The sequence below is a fragment of the Aethalodelphis obliquidens genome, unplaced genomic scaffold, assembly GCF_003676395.1.
Source record: "Aethalodelphis obliquidens isolate GAN/ISIS:26980383/991018 unplaced genomic scaffold, ASM367639v1 scaffold25, whole genome shotgun sequence".
Taxonomy (NCBI): domain Eukaryota; kingdom Metazoa; phylum Chordata; class Mammalia; order Artiodactyla; family Delphinidae; genus Aethalodelphis; species Aethalodelphis obliquidens.
Genome location: NW_020837969.1, coordinates 31,820,371 through 31,827,246, shown reverse-complemented (window position 1 = coordinate 31,827,246; position 6,876 = coordinate 31,820,371).

Here is a 6,876-nt window from a genome sequence, read left to right as displayed (position 1 = left end):
GTGTGTGGCGTGTGTGTGTGTGTGGTGTGTGTGCGCGCCTGTGTGTGTCCAGCACAGCTGAGTGGGCTCTTGCCTTTGCAAGCTAGACAGTGAGCTCTCCGTGAGCAGGAACCTGCCGGTTGGCCCCTGAGCATCTTCCCAGCTCCTGGCAGAGTGCCTGGCACACAGCAGGCGCTCAGGGAAGGGATGGGTGAAAGGGGCTTCGAGGTCAGCATCTCTACTTGCCCTGCACGGGAGTGAGGGGCAGGGAGGTGACAGAGGAGCAGGCTGGCCTGGCCTGCCTGGGGTCACCCAGCGAAGGCATAGTGGCTGCGGGCCTTCTGGCCTCCAAGCCTCATGCTTCCCACTCTCGGCAGGCCTCCTGTCACCAGCCTTGGCAAGAGAGGTGCAAGCTACTGTGTACAAAAGAAATAAGCTACGAGGGTATATTGTACAGCCCAGGGAATATAACCATTACTTTGTAATAACTTTAGTTTTTAACTTTTTATTTTATATCAGAGTCTAGTTGACTTACAATGTTGTGTTAGTTTCAGGTGTACAGCAAAGTGATTCAGTTATACATACACATGTATCTATTCTTTTTCAAATTCTTTTCCCATTTAGGTTGTCACATAACACTGAGCAAAATTCCCTGTGCTGTACAGTAGGTCCTTGTTGGTTATCCATTTTAAATACAGCAGTGTGTACATGTCAGTCCCAAACTGCCTATCCCTCCCCCACCACCGTTGCCCCCGGTAGCCTTAAGTTCGTTCTCTAAGTCTGTGAGTCTGTTTCTGTGTTGTAAATAAGTTCATTTGTAATAACTTTAAAAGGAGTATCATCTATAAAAATATTGAACCACTATGTTGTACACCTGAGACTTATATAATATTGTCAATCAACTATACCTCAATTAAAAAAATAAAAAAGGAAAAAGAAGGGCCTGGGGCAGTGTGGCTGTAGGAAGCTGCACCCCTCTCCCCATGTGGCTTCACAGAAGCAGCCCTGAGGGACGTGTGTGTCAGGGGAGCCCACATAGAGGGCACCTGGGAGGCTCCCGGAACTCTGAGCCTCTTCCCAGAGCACCTCAACCTGAGGGAGGGCATCCTAGGCTGAGCCATCCTCCTGAGGGGTGCGGCAATGGGCAGGCCCTGAGCTGCCTGGCCTTGCTTTCCACTCAGGAAGCAGCCTCAGTAGGATGGGAAAGGGGCCGGGCGTCCCATCCTTCCAGGTCCCCAGGTCTTAGGGGCACTCAGAGGGCAGGGAGGTGTGTCTTGGAAGGCGGGGGTCTTCAGGGGATGGCTCCTCCCCGCCAACACCTTTGCGGGAGGTTCCTGGTCCAGCGGGTGCCTGCAGGGTTGCAGGATGAAAGAGACCAGGATGACAGACATTTCCCAGAGAAAATATACCAAACCGGGAGGTTGCCCTTCTCCTGTGACCTCCTGAAGCCCCAGGAGATCAGGCTTTCAGGAGCTGTTTCCTGCTGTTCACTGACCTTCCTCCTAAAGGTTCCTGAGATGTTTGCCAACGTGATGCTATGGGGAAAAAAACGCTCAAAAAGGAAAAACAAAACACACAAACAAAAAAATGAGGACGATGTCTGGATGAGAACGTCAGGGTTCTAGGTTAAGGACTTGTTTCTTGGAAACGGCCTGCAGCTCTTGGAAATTCGTGTGGGGTGGAATGCTACAAAACCAGACACCGGCTGCTGTGTCTGCGGGTGACGATGGAAAGTATTGGGTGTGAAGTAATTAACCACACAGAGCACTTGCACTGGAATGAAGATTGCAGAATGACACAACCATTTTCAGGTGGCCTGGGAGATATCAGATTTTATAGTGATTATTGTACCTTTCTTCCTTGCCTTGCTGAGGATGAGACCTTTACTCTAGTTCTGTGCTGTCTGATCTCGTAGTGACAGGCCAGGTGTGGCTTTTTAAATCAATTGAAATGAAATAACTTACCAAGTCAGATCCTCAGGCCCACCAGCCACACCACAAGGGCCCCATAGTCACATCTGGCCAGTGGCTACTGGACTGAAAGGCACAGATGGAGACCATTTCCATCCTTGCGAAAGTTCTTTTGGACAGGCCGGCTGTAAGCATTCTTCTGTTTGGGGGTTGGAGACCACAGAGGAAATGAGAAAAGTTATTTAAGAAATGTGAAGAGGAAGAACCACTTAATATTCAGCCGTTGACACTGTGAATCTGATCCTTCCACAATAACAGAGCTGTGTGTGTCAGACTATCGTCTTGAAAAACAATTGTCCACATCTCTTTACCGCCCCCTCTGACATTTCAGCAGCAGAGCCCAGACGACTCGGGCCAGAGATTTCCTCACCGCCAAGCGGATAGCCAGGCTTAGCTGGAGACAGGGGGAGAAAACACAACTCAGAGTATTTTCTGAAGTACAGGCAGAGTGTGTGTTCTGCCTGGAGAATGTGGGCAGGAGAAGAAAAGGAGTGAAGACCAGGCACAGCTGGGCTCACGTCTGCTGACCCAGGCCTGGGCTGGTGAGGGCGCCGCTGTCAGGTGGGAGGGCCACGTTGAAAGCAGAATCGCCACCCATCAGCCTGGTACCCAGTCACGTTAAGGTCACCCGTGGCACAGGGTAGCCTCGGGAGACCCTGCAGACTTGCCTCCTGTTTGGTCACCCTGGGATGTGGACACTGCACTGGCAGCCAGGGCGCCCGTCATGGCATCCACCGTGGCAGGTGGAGGTGGTCCACTGTAGGGGCTGGTGCCGGACTTGCAGGGTGCTGAACTAGATGGTGGGCTGGCAGAGACTCAACGTCTATCCCCAGTGGCAGCCGAGGTGAGGCCAAGGCAGCCTGGGGTAGATACTTGATTCTGAGCAAAGTACGCAGGAGCAGCCAGGGCAAGATCTACACTGCAGACTCCTCCTGGGTGGACGGGGACGGCGTCCAGAGCCTGGAGGAGGTTGAGGATGCCAAGCCTAAGGCTAAGGTATTTGTGGACACAAGGATGAGCTAGCCCCTTCCTCTCATGCACCCAGACACCCTCTTATGCAGAGAAGCAGGAAGAGGGAAGTTCTGTCTTAGTAACTGAGAATTTTTATCCAAACAAGTCTGTGTATTTCTTTTGAAAATAATCTGTTTGCAGGACTTCCCTGGTGGCGCTGTGGTTAAGAATCTGCCTGCCAGTGCAGGAGACACAGGTTCGAGCCCTGGCCTAGGAAGATCCCACATGCCGCCAAGCAGCTAAGCCCGTGTGCTACAACCACTGAGTCCGCGTGCCACAACTACTGAGCCTGCGCACCTAGAGCCCGTGCTCGGCAACAAGAGAATCTATCGCAGTGAGAAGCCCGCGCACCGCAACGAAGAGTAGCCCCCACTCTTGGCAAGTAGAGAAAGCCCGCACGCAGAAACAAAGACCCAATGCAGGCAAAAATAAATAAATAAAATAAATAAATTTATTTTAAAAATCCGCGTGATTGGATTAGAGTACATTTAAACTGGATTTGGTCGATAGTTTCTTGTTAACCAGTGGGTAGAGACTCCAGAGGGAAGAGATCAGATTTGCTATTGGCAAACCAGAAATATTATATTTTCTCTGTCCATCTGGGTTGCAGGAGGAGGTGCATCTAGAGAACCCGATATATATGCAAAGACTGAATGACGATCAAGAATCAACAACCCCAGAATATCAGACAGAGTGGGATGAGGGCAATGGGAGACCCAGAGGAAGGACCCGACGGGGTGATCACAGGGACCTCGGCCTCACTGGCTCAGAAGCATCTCCTCTGTCCTGGGGAAGAGGAGATGGAGTCTGGGGTCAGAACCCCCCGGATAACCAGCCCTCTGTGGCTATGTCAGTTGAGATACTGCAAGTGACACAAAACCCAACTCAAATGAGCAGAAAAGGGAGTTCACTGCTTCATGTAACTCAGAGTCCAGTAGATGCTGCCCCAGTTCCATCTGTGGCTCAAGGCAGGGCTCAAACGATGCCACTGACAAGTCTCAGTCTAGACTCTTCTCTCAGCTCTGCTGCTCTTCATCTTGGCTTCGTTGCCAAGTAATTCCCTGGTGGCACTGTGGCTGCCGGCGGCTGCACATACCCAACTTCTCCCCAAAGTCCCAGACCGTCTCCCTGCTCTTCATCGGCCCCTAGCTTTCATCCAATTGCTGCGGCAAGAAGAATTCGGTGCTCTAAATGGGCAGGCTCAGTTTACCTGTCCACCTGGAGGCAAGGGTGGAGTGAAGTCCACCTGGGACACCTGGACAGATGGGGGGAGAGAGGAACGGTGCTGAGCAGTCCACAGAGCTGTGGAGTCGACTGTATTTGGTACTGACTCTACGGGGCAGTGGAGAGAATCATTCTCAAAAGATTATTCTGTTGTCGTCAGAAGGACTTAGGCTTAGGTATTGGTGGATAGACTGTAGGCAGAGATGCACCTGAACTGACGGGACTTATTTCAGGGTCATGGTCAAGAGTCCGAAGCTTGGAGCAGACAGAAGGGTGGGGTCTCCTACGGAATGTGTCAGAGCACGTGTGACGAAGGTGTGCTTTGAGGTGCCGTTTTCCTGAGTCCGTGGGAAACGTTGTGGCCAAAGGGGTCATTGATGTACAGCCTCCCGTTTTATTCTGGTTGCGGTGCTAAGGCCCTGGAATTTGCCCTCGGGTTGCAACAAACTTTAAGGTGTTGCTGAGCGGAGGTTGTGTACATATTTGCATAAACTTTCAAAAGGCGAAACGTTTTTAGTGTTTTTCCGATGGCAGCCGTTTGTTTTTCCTTCTCTTTCTTTTCTTGCGCTACCATCAGTTCCAACCCCTTCAGGCCTGAAGAGGACACAGGGGCGAAAAGCCCCTAAAGCTGGTGGTGTGACAGTGGAGACCCTGAGAATAATCTAGGGCTCTGGGAGAAGGAGATCAGACAACTGTCAAGATCCCTGTGATCAGGATGCCCCCCCACCCCAGATATCATTTGTAGGGTGGTAGTGGATTGAATATAGTTTCCCCCAGTTCAGGTCCATCTGCAAGCTCAGAATGCGACTTTATTTGGATATAGAGTTTTTGCAGATACAGTTAGTTAAGATGAGGTCCCACTAGATGAGAGTGGGCCCTGAATCCAGTGCCCAGTGTCCTCAGACCAAGAGAGACATACACAGGGAAGAAGTTCATGAAGACGGAGGCAGAGATCGAAGCTACGCGCCACCTTGGCGGCGACGAGCCAGGGACCGCCAAGGGGGACCGGGAGCCACTGGAAACTGGGAGAGATAAGGAAGGATTCTTCCCCGGAACTTGCAGAGGGGGGCATGGCCCCGTTGACCCCCGATTTCAGACTTCTGGCCTCCAGAACTGTGAGAGGACAAATTTCGTTGGAAGCCCCCCAGTTTGTGGTCATTTGTTACAGCAGCTCTTGGGAAAAAAATATAGGGGCTTTTAAAGAAATTCAGGCCTGGAGCAAAACATGGGTCAGAGGAGGGAGATGCTGACATGTAAGGTCCCCTCGGAGGCTCCTTGACAGGGCGCGTTTAAAGGATCCATTTCTGCTTCTAGACAGAGTTGGCCCATCTACACCACCGCATCTGGCCTGCATCGGGATGGTGGGAAGGGCCTGGCATCCTGTCGGTGTTCCCTCAGCAGAGCTCGGGCGATGCTGTGAGAAGCTTCACGCCCTGAGGGAAGGGGCTCCTCTCCTCCCCTGCTCTGCCTGCTTCTCAGTTGTGAGCTGTGGGTCTGAGGCTGCCGTGGGCGCCTGTAATTCACAGGAAGGCGCCAGATAGACAGCAGTGGCCTTGATCTGGCTGGGCACAAGCCTGACACTGCCCAGCCTCAGACAGCACCCTTCGTTCCTTCCATGAACACACGCACACACACTTCTAATATTCTGTCGACGCTCATTCTTTGCAAATTCTGTGTTTGTGAATTCACCCACTCGCTAAAATGTATTCATCACCCCACACCAGTGCTCATGGTGCTTTTGTGGTTATACGTGGACCTGCCAATGAACTGTTGGGGTCTCCTCACCCGTTCCCAGCTGAGGTCAAAAAAGGCAACCCTCTGCCCTCTTGTTTCCTCCTGCAAATAGATGTCCTTTTCGTGATCTATTTAGTGCCACTTCTTTTTGCATTTTTGTGCTTTTTGTTGGTGATTTCACTGTTTCGATTAGCCCCCAAGCATAGGGCTAAGAGCTGTCCAGTGTCCCCAAGCACAGGAAGGCTGTGACTGCCTCTCGGAAAGGATGCGGGTTAGATACGCTTCCTTCAGGCGCGAGTTACGGTGCTGTTGGCTGTGAGTTACGTTAATGAATCAACAGTAAATATTTTAAAAGCCGTCTTTAAACTGCAACAGACCTAAAATGAGGTCAGTAATAACCGGCTGACGAACAGGCTGTGACCAGAGGCTCGCAGGCACCTCGGAGCCACGGTTCAGTGTTCACTAAGGCGGCGTGTGCAGACACTATAGGACGTAACTACCTTGAATAACAAAAACAGACTGCATATTTTTCATCCAGGTCCTGTGATGGGGATGGGCATGAACTGGTCAGCATCCCTGCCCCTGGGTGCCTCTATCTAGGTAACAAGTGAGGAAGCCCTGGAGTTCTGGAAAGTTCTAGGTTCACATGGGTGAGGATGGCTTCTCTCATTTAGCAAACGCCGTCAGAACACCCACGACGGGGGCAAGGACAGTGCCACTGTGAGGCAGGGCTTCTCCCTGCAGAGCTGAACTCTTTCTCTGCAGAGTATTTACCCAGCAACACTCCCTGGCCCCAAATAAAGCGAGGACAAGAAAAACAAAAAACAAATAGAACGGAAAATCCACTCACCAATAGGAGAACAGAAATCAGGACATAAGAACAATAAAAGCAAATCGCTACCCAGCAACAGGCATCTCATAGGAAGTGACTATTTGCAACCGACCCAGTTCAGTTATA